Below are 22970 nucleotides of genomic sequence, written 5' to 3' on the forward strand. Positions count from 1 at the left end.
AATGGCAAGTGCGACTGAACCGAGCCCGGGCATGTGGGAGATGGAGGAGCTTGGATGTGCGAGGGAGGAAGGACTGAACGTTCTTAGGGTTAAAAAAAAAAGTTCTTCAGCAGGAAAAGAGTCTCCTGCAAGAAGGAAAAAAAAAAAAAGTAGGAACAGAAAAGGATCAGAAGAAGGAAAGGAAAAAAAAAGTCGTCTTCAGCAGGAAAAGAGGTCTTATACACGTTGGGTTGGGAAGATAGAAGAAGAAGACTTCTTCCGTTGGTGTGTGGGCGGGCATGATGCCGAAGGAAAACGACCAAAGAATTAAAACACAGGGAGGGGAGAAAGAGGAGGCGGCGGGGGGGGGGAGGGGAGGGAAGTGAAAGACTGGACCTGAGGGAGGAAAAAATACAAGGATAAAAGGGGAAAAAAGCAAAAAAAAAAAAAAAAAAGGAAAATTGGTCCAGAGAAAATTCCAGAACCACCGAAGAAGAAAAAAAAACACTAGAGAGAGAACACTGCAAGGCAGCAGCAGCAACGTACACTCGAACGAACCAACCAACTACTACGTAGTAGTTTGCGCAGCAATTTTGTGTTTTTTTTTCTTTACCTCGTCCTCCTCTATTTTCCTACTTTTCCCGGGGTTTTTTTTTTCACTCGTCCGTCTCCCCTCACCCTCCTCGCCCCCCCCCCTCCTCCTAAATTATGTTAATGAGAATTTTTCGCAGACGACCCATATTTTTCGGAAAAGAGTGGGTGGTGAAGATACGAGAGGAGAGAGAGTACAGAGTATACATGTATGTACTCTTGCTCTCTCAACTCGTGTTTTTGCAACCTGCTAGATAATGAAGCAAGGCAGGTAGGTACAGAGTAAAGGGGGGGAAATGTGGTGAGAAGATTTCTGTGTGTGTGGACATGGTAGCTGTTATACGAGATTGTACGTCATTTACGCTTTAGGGGTATATGTAAGAATGAAAAAAAAAAAATTGCGTTTTTTTCCTCTCCTTAAGAATTTTTCTAATCCTATTACTAGGATGATGGAACGTTCGTTGGTACAATATTTGAATTGAGATTAGTTTGCTTGATGGATTAGGCTAATGTATCAGGTATAACGTTTCCTCTCAATTTTTTTTTTTTTTTTTTTTATTAGTCAGGGTGTTTTCTTTTTTCGGAAATAGATGGCGTACTTTCGAAGGTTCTAGGTCGAATTCATTAAAATCTATTAATGAAAAAAAAAAATAAAAATTGGATGTTCATAGTTTGAAAAAACGCTCGCATTCTTTCTGCTCCTCTATTGATGGTGTGTACGTGAGAAATTCTCGCTCCAGAGCAGTGTTTCCCAAAGTGGGCAATATCGCCCCCGGTGGGCGATGAAATAGTCCATGGGGGCTGCGAGTATAACATGGGATCCTATGGGTTCACTGGAGTCGGGGGGGGCGATGAGAGGGAAAAAAATTGTAAAGAAGGGTGCGATGGAACAAAAAGTTTGGAAAACTCCTATAGTTTCCCAACCTTTTTTGTCCCTCAAGTCCAGACAAGACCCTTGAGGGATATGAAGCCCTTACCCTATTGGGTTACTTTTTTGTCCCATTACCCCGTACTTCAGCAATTTTTCCCCATCGCCCCCCAAAGCAATCTAACCCATAAGATCTTATCCTAGCTGCTTCTACCGCCTCCCTGGAACATCGCCCACGTTGGGAATCACTGCCCTTTTTTTGTCTCACACATCGCCCTCTCCTTCAGAAATTTTTTTCTCCCATCGCCCCCCCCCCAAAGCAGTCTAACCCATAGAATCCTATATTATTATGCCCGTAGCTTCTACAGCCCCTAGGACATTCCATCGCCCCTCCCCCAAGGGGGAGTTAACGTCCACATTGGGAATCACTGCCAGGGCCGTAACTAGATGCTTGGTCACCCGGGGCAAGCGCGCATTTTGACGCCCCCTTTGTAATGTTGAAGGAGAGGTTTCAGAATGCAATTTGCGCCCCCTCCAACTCCCAGGGTACGAGACCCGCCTGCTCCCCTCCCTTAGTTGCGGCCCTGATCACTGCTCTAGAGCAGTGGTTCTCAACCGGGCGGCCATATGGCCCCCTAGTGGTACTGTGATACATCAAGGGGGGCCACGGCAGGGCCATCTTAAGAGCGTCATGGGCCCCCGGGCCAAGTGACGTTTTTGAGGCCCTATCTGGAAAATTCTCGAAAATTTCAACCACTTCTGATTTTTGTGAGCCCCCCCTCCTCTTGAGGCCCCCAGGCCGAGCCCGGGTGGGCCCATGCGTTAAGACGGTGCTAGGCCACGGAAGAAAATGGAGAAAGGGGGCCATGACAGGTGATTTGGAGGGCTGCAGTAAGCTGAGAAGAAAAATTAAGGTGTGAAGAAATAAAGCTTTTATATTTTAGTGACTGTACACTTACAGAATCCAACAAAACCCACCCATAAAACCAGGGCCGTCTTAGGGCATGGACCCACCCGGGCCTCACCGCCTACATTTTGCGACAAGTTCCCTAGGATGGGGTTTTTCGCAGGTCCCCGGCTAGATTTTTCACAGACCCCTTCTCTATATTAAATTTATAGTGTGAAAAACAAAAAAATAATGAAAACCATATCAGGCCCCGGGCTTCAGCTCTGTCAGTCCCACCCTTGTGAGGGGTCATGCCCGGGGGGGGCCTTATGCCCATAAGTGACCCCCACCTTATGATATTTTGTATAGTACAATTAATTTTGAAAATAAGTAGGAAATATGTAGCTGTTTATTTTCCAGCTAAGTATGGGACTACCATAGCATCACTTTGCCTAAGTGGGCCCATGATGTTGAGACGGTCCTGAATTGGAACTCGGACTAGAGCGGAGATCAATAAATTCTAGGCCAGTGGTGTGGAGGCCAATTTTATTTGCGAAATTTTCATTCAGTATAAATTCACTGAAAAAAATCATTTCAATTCATATAAAGGATCTTGCTTCTAGATGAGAGTTGAAGACTCTGGGTAAAACAGGGGAGCCCCGAGAAAAAAAAATATGTTTCAAAGGGGGCCACGGGCAAAAAAAGGTTAAGAAACACTTGCTCTAGAGCAGCGATTCTCAACGTGAGCGTTAACGCCCCTTGGGGGCGATGGAATGGTCCGGGGGGGAGCGGTAGAAGCTACGGGTATAACATAGGATCCTATGGGTTAGATTACGTTGGGGGGCGATGGGATAAAACAGATTGGGAAACTATGGTCTAAATGAACGCTTTTTTTGGTCAATTGCAATTAGAATTCGCAGGAGCGCTTTATTTCTTGCTATTGGCAATTTTGAAATGGAAACTTCTTTGGCGATAGTTAGTGATGACCTGTATTTTCCCGTGGGGGGATCCAGATATCCCGTATTTTTCTTAAGTAAATATGGTCAGCCAAGTGTTTATCGTGCGCGCGCGCGTGTGTGTTTGTGTTAATACGTTTCTGTCGGAACACCTTGGAGGATGACGTTAGTGCTGTTCGAAATGCGGGTTGGAGTAAGTAAGTAAGGGTCGGGGTATGTAACTCGTGCAATGCACCCCTGGCTTAAGGCCGAAACACACCACACTGACGTGACGCGATAATCACGTCATATCGGAAAGGTCGTGAATTCTAATTCGTGCAATCCCTGTGTATGCTTCGGCCTTTAGACTATATATTGAGCGACTCGATAACGTCATCCACGAAAATATAAGGATCAAACGAAAACATTATACGGCCGGATGTTGCTGAGCCAACCGCTGAATCACGGCTCGAAAGCCAAACAGGCATGAACGGGCTGAAGAAAAGAAGCGGAACTCGGATGATAATTATAAAAACATCAACATCGATCAGTTCTGAATGCACTCGGTTTGATAACAAACAGCTGATAAAGTTATGGCAGTCGTTGCTGAAAAATCTCGTGATGTAGATCGTAAATTAGTTCAATGAATCTTTCAAGATAAATAAATACACGCACAGCGGAACTTCGGTTTAAGAGTATAATTCATTCCGCGAACGTGCACGTGATCCGAATCACTCGTATATCGAATCAGACTCTGTCCCCCCCCCCTCCCCCCCCACACAGCAAATAATGGGAACTCGGATGAGAGAGATTCGTTCCACAATTATCCATTCATATAAAAATCTTACATATAAATGCGAAAGTATGTGCTTGTTCTTTTTATACAAATCTACTATTTCGGACCGGTCGTTGCCAAATTTTGCGTACATATGCGTACCAAACAGGACCTGGACTACAGGATAGAGGTTACTTTACAAGTTCGTGAGAGCAGAGCAAATGCCCGAAATGGGCCAGAAACCGTCGGGCAACAATGGTTTCTGGGCCTCAACAATAACTTTCGGAACGTTTACTTTGGTTACAGTGGTTCCCTAACAATACGTTTCAGACGCGTATACTTCATTCTCCTTTATAATGATTTGTCATTGCTTCAATCCTCCCAGTAATTGAAGAAAGCCCGGATAGCACCGGGTATGGTGGCTAGTGACTGATAAAAATGGCATTTAATCAAAAAAAAAACAAATACACTAATGAGGAAAATAAATCTATATACTATATATATAAAATTGATTTTCCCCTGTATGTGTGTATTCTCTAGACCAGCGGTTCTCAACCTTTTTTGACCCGCGGCGCCCTTTCCGGTATGTGATTTCTATGGCGGGGCCCGGAGGCCTATTTTTTATTTATTCATCAAAGTTTCTGACTTATATTTATTATTCAAAAATATTAATAATTATTATTTTTTCTTCAAATTTACTGTTTTTTTTTTATTTTCCTCGAGCGGCTGCGAAGCCCCTGGGAGTTCTCAACCGGTGGAGTACCGGTTGAGAACCGCTGCTCTAGACAAATCTACAATTTTAGAACGATCGTCGTCAAATTTTGCATATATATATATATATATATACACCAAACGGGACCAGACTTAAACGATATCCTACTTTAAAAGTTCGTCAGAGCTGGACAAATGCCCGAAGTGAGCGAAAAACTCTCGTTCAACAATGGTTTTTGGGCCTCAACAATCACTTTCGGAACGTTTACTTTGGTTACCGTGGTTCCCCAGCAATGCGTTTCAGACGTGTATATGCCTTTACAATGGTTTGCCACTTCTTTAATGCTGTGCCAGTATCATAGTTTATGCCTTTGTAACGGTTTGTCACTTTTTCAGTCCTCCCCAGTAATTGAAGGAACCCCGGGCAGCGCCGGGTATTATAGCTAGTAAACAATAAAACGCCATAAATGAAACATATAATACAATTTTTACAAATTAACCTGCTTGCCTACGACAACGTTTACGACTGTGATTAAAAACTTCACTTGCCTTTGGCAATCCCATAGAATCCAAAAGATATTGTTTTTTTTATATAATCTGCATATCATAAGGAAAATTGAAGTAATAAATCACAACTTCACTGCACAAAAAAGTGTCATCCACGTAATGATGTAGTAAATGGAAATTAGGGATGGGATGAAAATAGTGATTTGTTTCGGTCAAATACCGTATATTTATTTGGCCGAATATTTTTTTGTGATTAATTTTGCAAGAAAATTACTTAAATTGCATATGAACAACTATAATAAGCCTGTTGGTTACATCGAAAGTAACCGATATGTTTATTAGTTGCATTTTTCAGGTTTTATAAAACTTTTATAGTGTAATCCCGGCCTTGCACTGAAACAACGCGTGCTCTGGAGACATTGTCTCCCATTTCCTTTCCTCCGGAGCATTTTCTATTTTGGCTGGATCTTTCACTGTATGTGAAACAGTACAAAGAATTTCAGAAAGAAGTGCAGGTACATCTAGAAAAAAATTCCGAGGTGGACATCAGTTAATGGGGCCCTAGAGTGACGGTAACTCCGATGATGACTAGTGCGAAACGACGGGGCTATTTTATGTTAATTTTACATCGAAAATGTTCATCAGCTGAATCCGTATTTACGTATTAGCTGAGGCAGAAAAATTTGTTAGCCGAGGTGTGACTGTAGTTACAGAATCAATATTTTCTTTTCACAACACCGGTTACAATTTTACATAATCATTAAGAAAATGCCAACTATTATTTACTCTCAATTATTAATGCATAATAAAATATTTACGGCTTATTTTTTCCTCTCTAGATCAGTGGTTCCCAACCGGGGCTGCGGGGGAGCATTTTTTTGGTGGGGGGGGGGGGGGTGCGAGATGGGGGAAAAAAATTACAACGTGTTGGCTGATTACTCAGGTAACTTGAAATTAACTCAATTCCTTAAAAAAATATGAATTACAGTCAAACCTCGTTAGCGCGTCACCCGGATAACACGTCACTCCGCTTACCGGATCACTGTTTGGAAGTCCCAATTATCCTCAGGCAGGAATTGGCACAGCTATGGCTTACTCCGTTTAACGAGTCACTTCGCTTATCAAGTCATATTTTTGCTCTCCCAAGAGTGACTCATTAACGAGGTATATACATTACATTACATTAAATAGCAAGTTTTTCTTAGTTTCGTTTCTGAATTAATTTGCAAAAGAAAAGAAGAATAAAGCCAAAATTATAAATATTAGCCATAGCCGAAAAGACATTGAACAATAAGTAATAAAATTCATAGAAATTAATTATTGAATAATTGTGTGATAATTATTGGATAATTAATGTGATCAATTACAGAAGAAAAAAAATAACCCTGAATTTTCTAACAGACGAAAAACGTATTAGCAATGCTTTAGCTGTTTCTTTGCTCCTTTCAGTAGCTCAAAATACATATTTCTTGTCTAGGTACATCTTTCAGTTAGTGAATTTATGCAAAAGAAATTATAATTAATACAATTTTTGAAATTAGTTCGTTGTGCTTGTATTTATACAGATATTCGGCTGAACTGAATGACGAATATTCGTCATCTCTAATGAAAATGATCCCGTGGACCCCTTACAGAGTGCACACGGATCTTCGAGGTTGCGGGGGGGGGGGGGGTAGTCCATGGATCACAGGTTGAAAATCACTGCTCTAAACCAGTGTTTCTCAACCGTACCGGGCCCTGATGTCATTCATACCGGGCCGCGAGTGATTAGCCGTTTCATTTTTCCTCATTCATTTTCCGTGCTTGACCGGACCTTCGACTCACAGAAATGAACGAAACCCCGGGCCGCGGGCTTGAAAAGGTTGAGAACCATTGCTCTAAATGACCAGAGAGAGGAGGATTATTGTTCAGGGCTCACTGCAATTTTTTTCCTGTTTTTGTGAGACTTTGAAAATTGACCAATGCAATGACGCTTGATTTTGCCTCCTTTTTAGGAACAGAAATTTGAAAATTTCATTTTCGTTGGGCAGATTGGTTGCTCGCAGTGCTACAGCTGGACCTACTTTGTTTTTTACTCGAATTCCCCCATTTCACATGTCTCTCTAATCTCATTTGAAATGTGTCTTGTAGGACGACAAGACACACCTCCAGTCCCACGGTCTTCCCTAACAAACACAATCTCTTCGACGAACGGCGGCTTCTGTTCATGAGCTAATCCATCAAAGTCACGTCCAAAAAAGCACAGCCAGCACCTTCTACAACAGAAAGTCTCAGCGCGAAGCTCGTGACGTCACCGAAGACGTCCATTTCACCTGCAGTCATTGGGTATACTACAAAAAAAAAAAAATTAAAAATTCCACGTACGTCGGACTGCTATAACCAATGTCTGCAGGTGAAATGGACGACTTCAGTCAACACCAGCCACCAAGGCCTCTCCGAACGAAGCTCGTGACGTCACTGAAGAAGGCCATTTCACCTATTGCCATTGGATATAGTAAGCCGACGCATGCGATATCTTTACCTTTTTTTTTGCAGTATATCCAATTTCAATAGGAGAAATGACCTTCTTCATTGACGTCACCAGCTTCGTGCGGAGGCCTTGTCCTATAGGTGGTGTTGCTTCAGTTACGTCAAAGCTTCGCGCGCGGAGGCTTTCTACTTACTATAGAAAGTGTTGGCACAGCTCACAGTTTCCTCCAAGCTACACTTGGGGTTCTCTTGGTGATCCCCCGTCAAAAGCGTTTCTGAGGATCTTGAGGCAGTGCACGATGTGGAAATGACTTTTGCAAAACTCTCAGAGGGTTTGTTCTCTCTTGTTCTATTTGTTGAAAATTAGGGGTCATTCAAGTATTACGCCAGCATCGATGGGGAGGAGGGGGTTTCCGATTTGCTGACTTTTGATAACAAGGGGGGAGGAGGGGGGTTTGGATGATGTGGATGATGCTTACGTCACCATCCACCCTTTATGAAGATATGAAATATTCTTAATGGCATCTCACTCGGTGCCCCAAATACGAGAAAAACCTTTCGATAGTTATTGGGAACCTGAACTATCCCTATTGATAAGTCCCCTACAGAGCCACTTTAATGATCTTAAATGTTTCACGGATACTTCAAGTGCTCTGGAAATGTTTCCGGGCCGCTTAAGTGCTCTGGAACTGTGCCACGCATCACTCAAGTGATCCGTAATTATGCCGCCGATCACTTAAGTGATCTGGGAATGTTCCTCGGGTAACTTGAGTGATGTAGAACAGCACTGGGGGCCGCTTAAGGGTTCTAAAACTGTGCCAAATGTCACTCAATGGACCTCTAAATGTGCCACAGATCGTTTAAGTGTTCAGTAACTGTGTCGCGGGTTACTTAGGTGATCTTTGAATGTGAAAGTGATCTTTGAGGCCTACATTCAGTGACCTGGAAATGTGTCACGGGCCACTTAAATGCTCGTGCCACGGGTCATTTAAGCGATTTGTAAATGTGCCTCTTAGTTCATTTTTACAAATTTAGGTTTGAGTGGGCTAGCCACATCAGATAACTTTCAGGGCCACACTTGGTCCGTGGGTCAAGGGTTTGATATATAAATGGCTTTAAGGGTGGGTCGCAATGCATTTCTTAAAGATAAATTTTGAGTTCCCACCCTTCATTGAAATTAACAGAAATCGAATATAATAACATATAAAGGTATTTTACTTTCGAAATTTTAATTTTTTCTACAATATGTTTTGCATTTAAAAATATTTTTCTTATTCGTCTGGGGGAGGGGGGGGTGGCGGACGAGCACCCCATGCCCCCTCCCGCGTACGTTTCTGATCCCACCAATACGCGTTAGGGGGCAGTGATGACGAAATTTCGCTGACAAGGGGGGGGAGGGGGTTAGAGCTTTGCTGACTTTTGCTGACGGGGGGGTGGGGGTCAAAAATGGCAAAAAATTCGCGTACGTAATACTTGAATGGCCCCTTATATATATATATATATATATATATATACAATCGGACGTTATACGTGCGTGGGCGAAAGCGAAGGAACATCCCGTTCATGTGATCACAGCAAGAAAAGCAAAATTATTTTGCTCCTAATGCGAATCACCGCTCGTTTATCGGGTCGAAATTTTGCTGCAGATTTTTCGCTCGTATATCGATGCATTCGTAAACCGAGTCACTTGTTAACCGAAGCTCCCCCCCCCCCCCCAAAGCCTACGTTCAAGTAAAATCAACCAAAAAAAAAAAACATACGATGATGCATCGGTGACTTTTTTTCTTATCGGATGTGATCATGGATACTGACAGTGACCATCAATCACCAACGAACTGCAAAAAAAAACCTCTCCATAACGACAAACCGGAACCCACGACGCATTAAATAAACAAATTCAAATATCCTTTAAGACAGCGTTTCTCAAGCTTTCTGGGCCCCCAACAACCAGTGAAATGTCAATGAAACAATTCGACGGACCACTTGCGTCCCGTATTACGGGATATTTCTGTATTATTGGTTGTTCCGACAATTTTTAGGCATTTGTCCCGTTTTTTAAGCGATGCTTATGAGTAATATATTTAATAAAATCGTGAATAAACAACATTTTCATTACTTATGAATTATTACATTATAATAATTATGGATATAATAAATATTTACATTCATCTGACGTATTTGCCACACACACACACACTCATAGGTTCAATGTTATTTCCGCAATTTTTTACGAGAGTGATCGGGGTGATTTTGCCAACTTATAGCAAAGTTTTTGGTGATAATTGGCGATATCCCGTAATTTTACTATGTTTAGGATCGTAGTTCCCTCCGTATCTTCCTAAATAAAATATGGGCACCAGGCCAATTGAATTATTTTTACGCAAAGTACATTTTCGTTTACAGCGGTTTGCAGCAGCCCTTTATTATTTCACACCTTTTAGCAATTGTAGCGGTAATTAGCAAATTTGTCGTTAATTGCATTTATTGTCTAACAATTAATGCCATCCCCTCGCAGGATCGCCATTTCCCGCACGTCTGGTCCGCTGAGAAATGCTGCTTTATGACGATGGTGATTCCAACATCATTTCTTGTGAACAGAGGTCTAATCACACTTGGAATCATTCTTGTGAACAAAAGTATATCTGCACAGGGTAAGGAGGGGGGGGGAGTTATTGGGCTACAGCCCAGGGCAGCAAATTTGGGAGGGGGGCAGCAGATTTTAGGAATGAGTGGTCAAGGAAATTAGCAGAATAGGATAAAAATGCGGAATTTCTTTTTTTCGCTCACGTGATAATACCAGAAGTCTGCCTCTACATAGATTGCGAGGGGCTAAGTGAGTGACCCAAAGAATGTTCAAGCATGTGACTGACAAAAAGAGTGACCTTGAGAGCTAGGGATCAGGTTGGCACGTGATAAAAAGAGTGAGTGGTATTGAGAGCAAGTGACCAGCTCAGTGATTGACCAAAAGAGTGATCTAGAGTTCTAGGGAAAAGGCCAGTATGTGATCAAAAGAACGATCTAGAGAGTAAGTGGCAAGTCCGTGATTGACCAAAAGAGTGACCTTGAGAGCAACTGACCAGGTCAGTGATTGTTGACCAAAAGAGTGACCGTGAGAGTTCACAAGCGTATCAGTGATCAACGATCACTCATGTGAATTGACGAAAACAGCCTACAAGCAAGTAAATGACCAAGAGTAACCTAGACAGAGAGGAGACCAGATGAATGAATGACCAAAAGATTAAATTATAAAGTTTCCAAGCATGTGAGTCACGAAAACAGTGACTTAGTGAGCTCGCAACCATTTGATTGAGCAAAACAATATGCCCAAGTGAGTGACTTAGAGAGCAGGGAGCTAGTCAATGAACAACCGAAAGTATGACCAGAGAGCAAGGGACCACAGGTCAGTGAGTAGTGGTCCGAGTGGTGCAGTTGTAAGATGCTTGTCTTCCACTATGAAGGTCACCGTCAAGGTCCACGGGTTCGAATCCGGCCAAAAAACACTAGAGCCATGTCCTTCACTTACCGAGCCTGGGGCGACCACCGATAGATGGGTCCTTCACTTCCCACCCAACCAAAGTAACTAAAAGAGTGACCTAGAGAGTGAGAAATCGGGTCGGTGAGTGACCTAGAGAGAGAGAAAAACCAGGTCGGTCTCACCAAAAGAATGACATAGAGATGTTCCAAGTGTATGAGCGACCAAAAGAGTGTGCAAGCATGTGAATGACCAAGCGTGACCTAGATAGCAAAGGACCACGTCAAATTAATGACCTAATGAGTGTCCAATAGAGTTTGCAAAGCATGAAAGTGACGAAAGCTGTGACTAAGAGAACAAGGAACCAGTCAGTGAACGACGAAAAGTGGAGGAAGGAGCAAGTCTGTGAATGACCAAAACAGTGACCTATAGAGTTTTAAAGCATCTAATGACAGAAACTAAAAACCAACTAAAAGAGTTTGCAAGCATTTAAAGTGACTAAAACAGTGTACAAGCACGTGAATTTTCCAGAGTGACTAAAATCTAAAGAGCGAGGGCCGAGGTCAGACGAGTGACTAAAAGAGTTACTAAGAGGCTTAACAATAACATAAAGACCTTATCTCTAAGGCACAAAGAACGCTCTAAGACAGAAAAAGCGAGATACTAGGTCATGAAGGACCAAAACTGTGGCCTGCGACAGACCAGGTAGGGATTGGCCAAAACTGTGACTTAAAGAGCGATGAAACAGGGAACAGATCAGTGATTGACCAAAACTGCGGCCTAGAGAGAACAGGTCAGTTATTGACCAAAACTGTGGCTTAGAGAGCGATGGAACAGGTCAATGATTGACCAAAACTGTGGCCTAGAGAGCGATGGAACAGGTCAATGATTGACCAAAACTGTGGCCTAGAGAACGAGGGACCAGGTCAGTGAATGACCAAAACTGTGACCTAGAGAACGATGGAACAGGGAACAGATCAGTGATTGACCAAAACTGCGTCCTAGAGAGAACAGGTCAGTGATTGACCAAAACTACGTCCTAGAGAACGATGGAACAGGGAACAGATCAATGAGTGACCAAAACTGCCGCCTAGAGAGAACAGGTCAGTGATTGGCCAAAACTGGGGCCTAGAGCTTGATGGAACAAGACAGTGATTGGCCAAAACTGTGGCCTAGAGAGTGATGGAACAAGACAGTGATCGGCCAAAACTGTGGGCTAGAGATCGATGGAACAGGTCAATGATTAGCCAAAACTGTGGCCTAGAAAGCGATGGAACAGGTCAGTGATTAGCCAAAACTGTGGCCTTGAGAGCGAGGGACCAGGTCAGTGAATGAACAAACCTGTGGCCTAGAGAACGATGGAACAGATCAGTGATTGTCCAAAACTGCGTCCTAGAGAGAACAGGTCAGTGATTGACCAAAACTGTGGCTTAGAGAGCGATGGAACAGGTCAATGATTGACCAAAACTGGCCTACAGAGCGATGGAACAGGTCAATGATTGACCAAAACTGGCCTAGAGAGCTATGGAACCGGTAACACGTCAGTGATTGACCAAAACTGCGGCCTATAGAGCGATGGAACAGGTCAGTGATTCACCAAAACTGTGTCCCCGAGAGCGAGAAGACCAGGTCAGTGATTCACCAAAACTGTGTCCCCGAGAGCGAGAAGACCAGGTCAGTGAATCTCAAAACTGTGACCGAGAGAGCGCGGGACCAAGCAATTGATGAACTTCCCTAATGATATCCAATCCAATTTTTTCCTAAAAAGCCATCCCTCATAAGATCTTTCTTTCGATAGCTACTGCGGCGGAGAACAAAAAGCGGGAGAGAGAGAGAGATACGTTTTATACTAATTTTCCATCAAGGTATTAAAGTTAACCGGAGGAGTCGGACACTAATTGCTGAGAGTGTGTTAATTAAAGTTACCTTTAATTAAGAACAAGAAAGAGTACAGCGCAGATAAAAAAAAAAGAAAGAAAATCACCAAACACTCTCAACCGACCACGTGTGAGAAAGACATCATCATCATTCGGAGTCTATACCGCCTTAAATTAATTAATTAAAGCAAACATTTATGCAGTATCCGATCCTTTCCCGCGTCCCCCCTTTTCTTTTCACTGAAATGTAATTATCTCCGAACGAGCGACGGTTGCTCGAAATGATTGCGTTATTTAAATTAAAGCGCAATAAATAATTATTTAAAAATAAACAACCTCCCCCCCCCCCCCCCGAAAAGCTTTATGTGTGTCTGTCTTCTTCCATTAAAGTTTGAAGTTATTTCTATGGGAATCTCAAACACGCGCGGCACCACGTCCTTTCCTTTTTTTTTAAACATCTTACGGTCCTTATACTCGGATTGTAATTTCCGAATGTTAGGATTTCGCTCTTTGACGGCGTAAATTATAATTGAAACGCCGGTAATTTACCTGCGTAAAAATTCGGAAAATCCTGTAAAATAATTGCCATTGAAGCAATTTTTTTCTTTTTCGTTATTTTAGATGACACCTTTACCTTCTGGTAATATTTGGTAACTAATCGTTTACGATTTTTTTGCCATAAAATGGGAAATAATGAAAATGCATTAGGTCGGTACGTGGCCAAAAGGGTTTGTTTGTAAGCATATGAGCGATCAAAAGTGTTTGGAAGAATATCAGCGACCAAAACTGTGACCTAGAAAGGGAGGGGACAGGGTTAGTGATAGTTAAAACTGTGACCTAGGGAGTGAAGGACCAGGTTAGTTAATGACCGAAACTCTGACCAAGAGAGCAAACCAGGAGCAAACAAGAGAACCAGGTTTGTGAGTGGCCAAAAGACTGACCTATAGAGTTTGAAACCATATCAGTGACCTACGGAGCAAAATGCGAGTTCAGCCAATGACCAAAACTGTGACCTAGAAAGGGAGGTTACAGGGTTAGTGATAGCCAAAACTGTGACCTAGAAAGGGAGGTTACAGGGTTAGTGATAGCCAAAATTGTGACCTAGGGAGTGAAGGAACAGGTTAGTTAATGACCGAAACTCTGACCAAGAGAGCAAGGAACTAGGTTTGTGAGTGGCCAAAAGACTGACCTATAGAGTTTGAAACCATATCAGTGACCAGATGTTTAACCTACGGAGCGAAATGCGAGTTCAGACAATGACCAAAACTGTGACCTAGAAAGGGAAGGGACAAGCTTAGTGATAGCCAAAACTGTGACTTAGAAAGGGAGAGGACAGGGTTAGTGATAGCCAAAACTGTGACCTAGGGAGTGAAGGACCAGGTTAGTTAATGACCGAAACTCTGACCAAGAGAGCAAGGAACAAAGTTTGTGAGTGGCCAAAAGACTGACCTATAGAGTTTGAAACCATATCAGTGACCAGATGTTTGACCTACGGAAATACGAGTTCAGCCACTGACCAACAGTGTGACCTACAGAGCGAGGCACCAGGTTCGTTAGTGACCAAAACAGTAACCTACAGAGTTTACAAGCTTGTGCGTGACCAAAAGTGCGATCAGGAGAGTTTGCAATCATTTGAGTGACCGTAACAGTGTGCAAGCATATAAATGACCAAAAGAGTGACCTGAAAAGTGCGGGACGAGGACAGTGAATGTCCAAAAGAATTATTTAAAGGTGTAGCAAGAATACAAGGACCTCATCTCTACATGCAGTATCTGACCCTTTGCCTACCCCCGCCTCATTTCACTCTAATGTAATTATCTCTGAACGAGCGACGATTGCATGAAATGATCGCGAGTTACTTAAATTGAAACGTACTAAATAATCATTTTAAAATAAACAACCCACACAAAAAAGCTTTCTATGTCTGTCTTCTTCCATTAAAGTGCGAAGTTATTTCAGGGAGTAGCAAACGGCACCATGTTCTTCTTTTTTTTACGTAGATTTTTTGCCATAAAATGGGAAATAACTATAGCTATATATTCTTGGAGTTTCGTCATGGGCTACGTGAGCCAATACTGACTATAATTGGAACTTGATTGTGTTCAAAATTTCCCGATTGCGGTTGTTTTTGTTGTGGTTTTGAACCACGTGAGTGGAAATATCTGCGGATCTGTACCGTTTTTACGGGTGTGGGTGTGAGAGGAATGCATCATCATTAGGAATACGTAATTTGCATTTACGAAATAGATGCGATAAATGCAAAATCTTCATAATTTTCACCCGTATGAGCGATTTTTTTTTTTTTTTTTTTTTTTTTGCGAATGAGCTCAAAATTTTGTGATCTGACTTTTTTTGGGTTAGTGATAGCCAAAACTATGACCTAGAAAGGGAGGGGGACAGGGTTAGTGATGGCCAAAACTGCGACAAAGGGAATGAAGGACCAGGTTAGTTAATGACCAAAACTCTGACCAAGAGAGCAAGGAACCAGGTTTGTGAGTAGCCAAAAGACTGACCTATAGAGTTTGAAACCATATCAGTAACCAGATGTTTGACCTACCGAACGAAATGCGAGTTCAGACAATGACCAAAACTGTGACCTAGAAAGGGAAGGGACAAGCTTAGTGATAGCCAAAACTGTGACTTAGAAAGGGAGAGGACAGGGTTAGTGATAGCCAAAACTGTGACCTAGGGAGTGAAGGACCAGGTTAGTTAATGACCGAAACTCTGACCTAGAAAGGGAAGGGACAAGCTTAGTGATAGCCAAAACTGTGACCTAGAGAGGGAGAGGACAGGGTTAGTGATAGCCAAAACTGTGACCTAGGGAGTGAGGCACCAGGTTCGTGAGTGACCAAAACAGTAACCTACAGAGTTTACAAGCTTGTGCGTGATTAGCATCAGTCGATCTCGTTGTTTTTAATGAGCTCAAAATTTTGTGATCTGAATCTCTTTTCTTGTGAATGAGCTCAAAATTTTGTGATCTGAATCTCTTTTTTTGTGAAAGCTCAAAATTTTGTGATCTGAATTTTCTTTTACGTATCTCTAATCGCCATCGTGCAGAGAAAAAGTTCACTGGAAATTATTGTATAAGAAATTACTTTCGTTTCTCTAAACCTTGATTAACGAAAATTGGGTGTTTGAGAGCTTTGATTGTTTCTTTTTTCAGTCCTTAGCTGAGAGTGAAAAAGAATTTTCAGTAGTCTTTCGAAGGGGTTATTAATTCGGACGAAGCACCGAAAATGATTGGGTGATGCACCTTCAGGTGTCTTGAATCTGTTGCTCTTGAGCAGCATGATACTCACAGAAACAACCAAAGAGAAGCTCGCCAGTTGTGCCTGATTTCGTACAAGTTAATGGTGGCCATTTTAGGACAGCCTGTTTCAGATTAAGATTTTTGAGACCTGCGATATCGAACATAGTATTGACTATTCTCGTGACTTGAAAAATGCTGAAGGCCTCTGAAGGTACATAACCTTTTTATCAAAAGAGAGAAGTTATGTTCGAAATTATTGAAATTCGGTCCTCTCGTCAAGGACGAGAAAGTTGTATGCGTCCCAAAACTATGGTCATCAGGAGAAGAATAACACTCGTGCGACAATTCCGGCACATGCTCAAATTCAAATGAGCACAGTGCTCCTCCTTATATGCAGTGCCGTAACTATCCATTCCTGTGCATTTGCAAGAATTTGCATTTAGGACTTCCAAGTGGACCTGCGCCTGCCTGGTTACGGCACTGCTTGTATGCAACTTTAATGGAGCATTTGAATATTTTCACCATTAAACATGTCAACTCGAACCAGATCAGATCATATTTCAGCATTAAAACTAAAATTCGGAAGCAGCAAACAATTTTTTTTTTATTTCGTCCTTGAAATAACAATCGTATTCCAAGAAATCCCTAAAATCTTATAATATGACCAGCAGTATTTCCCGCGGAACGTTACAATAAAACTCAAAAATTACTCATAATTACGGAAAAAAATCTACCTAGCATAAATCAGCTGCAGTAGTACACAACCCGCAATCCGATCATCAAACACGTAAACGGTATTTTAGCTTCTGGATAAACAGCCTCATAGTAAACTCACCATACGAATCTAGTAAATTGCTGACAGTCCGGAATTAAACACATTAGCAAAGCTGAGATGGGAGAAGTGTTTCGACACAAGACAAACCTTAGTTAATCCGTCAGTCTCTCCGAGAAAGTCGAGTTTCTAGGACGTACAAACCCAGAGTTTCGGATGCATCTCATCAACAAGACCAAGATGAGCCGAGTATTGAGCATAGGATAAACAGTCTCGTGTTGAGCAGTTGTTGTTGATTGTTGAACCTCGTGTTGATTGTTGTCCAGTCGAGTTTCTATAACTGAAGTTTTCTATTAGGCATACAGCCAACACTCTGGTACTGAACATATCAACGAGCCGAAGATAAACCATTTAGCTTGAGATAGGTAAACTCCCAGCTGTTGCCGATTTCTTTTCCCGTACAGGCAACAGTCCTTCAGAAAACACATCCACAAGGCTCTGACAGCGAACTTCTGAATGAGTTACCTGTTTTGGTTTTGAGTATAAACAGCCCCGCAGTAAATTAAGCCCCCGCATTAAGCTTCTAGTCAAGATTCGAGCCAATCTCTTGGCCGTACTGGCAACAGCCCGGCTTAAAAAGCATTAATAATTTATAGATGGCAAGGTGAATCACAGGCTTATATAAAAAGTCTCGCATTAAACGTCCAGTCAAGACTCAAACCAATTTCTTGGTGCCTTACAGACATTATTTCCCCCCATACGCAACTCATCCACAAAGCATAGATGAGATAAACAGAAATGTAGCGGATTTCTTGGCCGTACAGCCTCAAATACATCAAAGAAGATGAGCCAGGTGATTCAGAAACAGTAACAGCCATGTACCAAAACTACTAGTCAAAATTCAGGTCGATTCAGCTGAAGGTAAACAGCCTGACATTAAACTTCCAGGCAAGATTCAAGTCGATCTCGTTGCGTTCTGGCACCAGTCCGGCATCAAATGTATCGAAAACGATCTAGATGAGCCAGGTGATGCAGCTTTAGATAACCACCATAAGCGACGCATTAAACTTCCAGTCAAGATTAAAGCCGATTTCTTGATCACCCGTATCAGTCACCCTCACAGTCCCGTATTAAGCTCATCTAAAAGCCATAGATGAACCAGATATTTTAACTAAACAATCTAGCATTGAACTCTCGGTCAACGCCGATTTCTCGGCCACACAACCTAAATCCCGGCAACAAGCAGGTCTGAATCAGCCAGGTGAATCAACTCAAAATAAACAGCCACGCATTAAACGTCAGTTAAGATTCAAGCCGAAAATTCTTGGTTTTATACATAATAGTCTCACATTATACTCATCCATAAGGCATAGATGAGCCAGGTATTTTAGTTTCACATTCTCGCATCAAACTCGCAGTCAAGTAGATTTCTAGTCCGTACACACCCAAAAGGCATGCTCCATCGATCATCACATCAAATATGAGCCAAGTGATTCAGCAAGATTGACAGCCTCACACAGAACTCCCAGTCACTTACTGGTGCGCCCGAGCGGTGGGGTGATAAGATGTTCGTCTACCACAGTCAAGATTGCCGTCACGGTCCCAGGTTCAAACCCGAGAGAGGATATCGCTAAGATGTTTTCCCTAACGAGCTTGAGACGACCACATTTCCAACCCATCTCATTAATGGCGGCAGTAAATTGCAACATGCCGATACGGCCCGAGTTGTTGAAGCGGTCACTTAACTGTACTGGCTAAAGTCCGGCATCAAACACACCAACAATCTCTAGATGAGCTCAGTGATTCAGCTCAAGATAAATAGCTTCTCATCAAACTTCCACTAAGAATCAAGCTCATTTCTTGGCCATATAGGCAGAGCAGTTCGTCATCAAACACATCAAGACCGAAATGGACGAAGCATTTCATACGTAGGGGGCTAATGGCGCGTCATATGCATTCATACCATGCCTAAAAATGGGAGGGACGAATTCGTCAAGCTAAATGCCATTCAAAATCAGGCATAGTTTTTACCGAAATCTCTTACCATCACTTTAGGCAGCATTACTTATTGAATTATCTCGGATATTTTGTGATATGTATTCAGGGCACGGGGGAGGGGGGGGGCGGGGATGGATTGGTCATGCAATGAACGCCCCCACGCTCGAAATTTTTCTCACGTGACGGTCATCCAAAAAATATTTGTCCGTTTGCGGTCATTGTCGCCGAAAATAAAACAGAAAAACCCAAGAATAAACAAACGAGGAGGAAAAATCTCGGAGTCATTAATCAAATTAATGGCATGTGCGATGTCTGGGATTTTATTTTAGACGGGGGGGGGGGGAAAGAAAAACTTCCATTTATGAAATCGCGCCATCTAGTGTCTTAAATACGAACCACATTCATTTAATTTAATTCGAATATTGAAAATGAAAAAACATATTTCTCAACAGTTTTTTGTGATTCGATTAAATTTTTATTGAAAAACATTTTCAAATTTCAATATCAATTCAAATATATAAAAACTATATCTCCAATTGAAAATTTTGAGCAAGAAAATTATTGACTTCAAATTAAAATTTTACAAATTTTTGTGATTGAAACGATAAAACCATAGGAAAAGTGCGATCAGCGCTTGAGATTAATTTCTGAGGCTTTCTTCAGGTATTTGAATGAGGTCCCGTATTCAGGCCAGGGGAAAGAGATTTTACGGCCCCCCCTCTACACAACACTGTTTTCCAATAAAGCTCACCACAACACTGATTTCCCGTTTTATTAATTCTATATTTTGGCATTGTTTCAAATTTTAGCTTTGTTTCTAATCCCATTTTTAAAGCCCTTACTGTTTCGCGGCTCGTTGTGGCTTTACCCTTCGCCACCTTCACAAGCCCTATTACAAGACAAAAACAGTCAGGATCATAGTTTCCCAAACTTTTTGTTCCATCGCCCCTCCCCATTCAAAACATTTTTCTTCCCATCGCCCCCAACTCGAGCTAACAAAACCCAAAGCTTCTACCGCCCCCTGAATCATTCCATCGCTCCTCGGGGAGCGATATTACCCACTTTGGGAAACACTGGTCGGGATGTATGGAATTCGTATTTGCAATGATAGGATTACTAAACAGCTTCCGAAATAGCAAGCAATGTCGCAAACTTTAGCGCAACGAGATGTGGGCCAGAAGCGGGCCGTATTCAATATTATTCTCATTGTATCTGGGTTATATTCTGTATAAACCAAAATGTGTAAATAGAAAAATTAACTCTCATTAATATATAGGGTCTTTAGTAGTAATAAATAAACAACATTCAAGGCTATATGTATTATACATAGTAACTGTAAAATGTATTTAAAATTTTAAGAAAATACAAATTTTATTTTTCAACTAATATATATGTATTACAGTCAACGGGCCGGATACGAAGCTCTTGAGGAGGCCGTATCCATCAGTTCACGGCCCATGTTTGAAATATAAATTTAGCAGGTACATAATAGCCATGCTTTTCAAGTGAATTGACTGACCATTGGCGTTTATAGATCTGAGTACTTGTGTGAGAGAGAGAGTTGTCTTTTTTTGGGGGCCCATGTCCAGAATCGAACATGGGCCCCCAAATTATTGAAGATTTTATGAATACTTAGAAGATTTGTGAATTAGGCTCAAAAGGGCCTTGAACGCTGTTGGTATATGCTGAGTAATACGATATTAATCTTAAAACAAATTGGCTGAAATTTAATGCAGTATTGCAATTGAAATTCCGAAATGTGGCTGCAAAAAATAATAATCGTGCGCTATCTGCGGGCCGTATACAGAGTCCTCATCGGCCGTATCTATCAATTTTTGACAACTTTTTCAAATTTAATGAGTTAATGTAAATGATTATATCCTTCCTTTCTCTTATGATGTGAACATAGTGCGTCCGTATTTCCTATTCTGGAAACCCGCGTCATCTCTGATTGGTTAAAAACCCGCGTTTTTCAAGCTAAAAAAAAAAGTTGAAATTCGGTTTTCCAGAATCGCAAATACGGACGCATTATATTCACACCCTTATGCTGGAATCATAAAAAAAAATTACCAAAATTTGAGATTTACACGGAAAAATTATGCTGAGGTGTGCTTATTTATCAATTGGCGGTATTCCGCGGGCCGGATACAAATCTCTCATGGGCCGCATTCGGTTTGTGGGGGGTCAACAGTTTGCTTCCACTGTTTTTAAGACGAATCGCGAAGGTAATGGCAATTCTTTGCATTATATATATTCGTATATCCACAGAACTTATAAATCAGAAAATAATTATTTATCGTGGTCTTACGGCCGCCCCCCCCCCCGAATAGAATAGTGGACCCCCGCAACTGATTTTTTTCAATCGGGCCCAATAAGCCTTAAAAGGAATTGAATGGATATCTCTTTAAAAAAAATAGCCGAAATTTATGATTTGATTTGATCATTATGGCTGAAATGTACAAAAAAAAACCAATTTGTGTTATTCCACGAGCCGGATAAGCCTCATCCAGTTTGCAAGGCCACCAGTTTGTGCACACTGTTTCCAAGACAAATTGTGAAGGTAATGGTGATGATTCTTTTCAATTTATACTCACTATATTCGTTAATCCATGGAACTAATAAATCACGCAAAAATTATTTCCCGTGGTGACCCTAAGGCCCCCGAATCAAACAGGGACTCCCTGGAATTATTTGAGATGTTATTGATAGGATAAAACGATTTTATTTTTAAATTTAGGCTCAACAGACCTTAACAAAAGTGAATGCGTATCTTTAAAAGAAACGGCCCAAAATTATGCCTGAGATGTACCATTAAAAATTTTTCAATTTGTGTTATTCCACGGGCCGGATAAGCTCTCGAGAGTCATCCAGTTTGTGAAAACTGTTTCCAAGACAAACTGTGGAACGGTGATTGGGGTTCTTTTCAATTTATACTCAATTTATTCAGTGCCCTTAAGGCACGGGAGAAAAGGGGCCCTCACAAAAATGGGATCTGGTTGAGATTTTCGAAAACTTGACTGGTAGGGCCTCAGAAAAATCATTTTGCCCGGGGGGCCCATGATGCTCTTAAGACGGCCCTGACTTTATTAGCTTATCCACGGAACTAATGAGTCGTGAAAAAAATTATTCATCTCTGGGGTGTCTTAAGGGGCCTTGAATCAAAAAGGAGGGCCCTGAAATTATTGGAGATTTTATTTTTCCGCGTAAACGATTTTTATTTTTCTTTTAAATGGACTCAACAGGCCTCAAAAAAAGTCGCTGGGTAAAATGTTTTGTTACCTTTGAAAACGAATTGCCGAACTTTAATATTTACTTTAAAATTTATGCTGAAATGTGTGTGTGCCCGCGGGCCGATATGAAGCTTTCGTAGGCCGTGTCCCGTTTTCAGGGCCAATAGTTAGCGTTTAAAGGTAAATTTTAAGGTCATTGGTGATTCTTTTCAAGTTATACTCACCGACTATAGAATAATGAATCATAAAAAAATTATTTGTCGTGGTGTCTTAAAAGCCCCGAATCGAACGGGGGGCACGGAATTAGTGTGGAGATTTCAGAACATATATGGTTTTTAATTATTAAATTGGGCTGAACAGGCCCCAAAGAATGAATTGGATATATGCTTTGTTATCTTTGAAAGATAATTTCTAGAAAATTTCGGATTTATTTTTCAATATTAATTTTGGTATTCTGCGGGCCGATACATAGCTTTCGTGGGCCGTGTCCGGTTTGCACGGCTACTAATTTGCTGTTTTAGAAACAAATTAGGAAGGAGTATTGTCGATTCTTTTCAATTTACACTCATTGATTATGGCATAATGAGTGACAAAAATTTTTAAATTGGGCTTAACAAGCCACAAAAAAGTTATTGGATCTTTGTTATTTT

The 22970-nt window shown here is 41.5% G+C and overlaps 1 protein-coding gene across 2 annotated transcripts in view; it reads right to left on the minus strand.

Annotated features, from left to right (window-relative positions):
- LOC149068382 (uncharacterized) overlaps positions 1-22970 on the minus strand; it is a 186598-nt gene that overhangs the window by 161903 nt on the left and 1725 nt on the right. The gene's annotated exons all lie outside the window — the stretch shown is intronic.

Source organism: Pholcus phalangioides, unplaced genomic scaffold (genome assembly GCF_987345545.1).
Source record: "Pholcus phalangioides strain wild (caught in Gottingen) unplaced genomic scaffold, Ppha-v1.0 ptg000027l_1, whole genome shotgun sequence".
NCBI lineage: Eukaryota > Metazoa > Arthropoda > Arachnida > Araneae > Pholcidae > Pholcus > Pholcus phalangioides.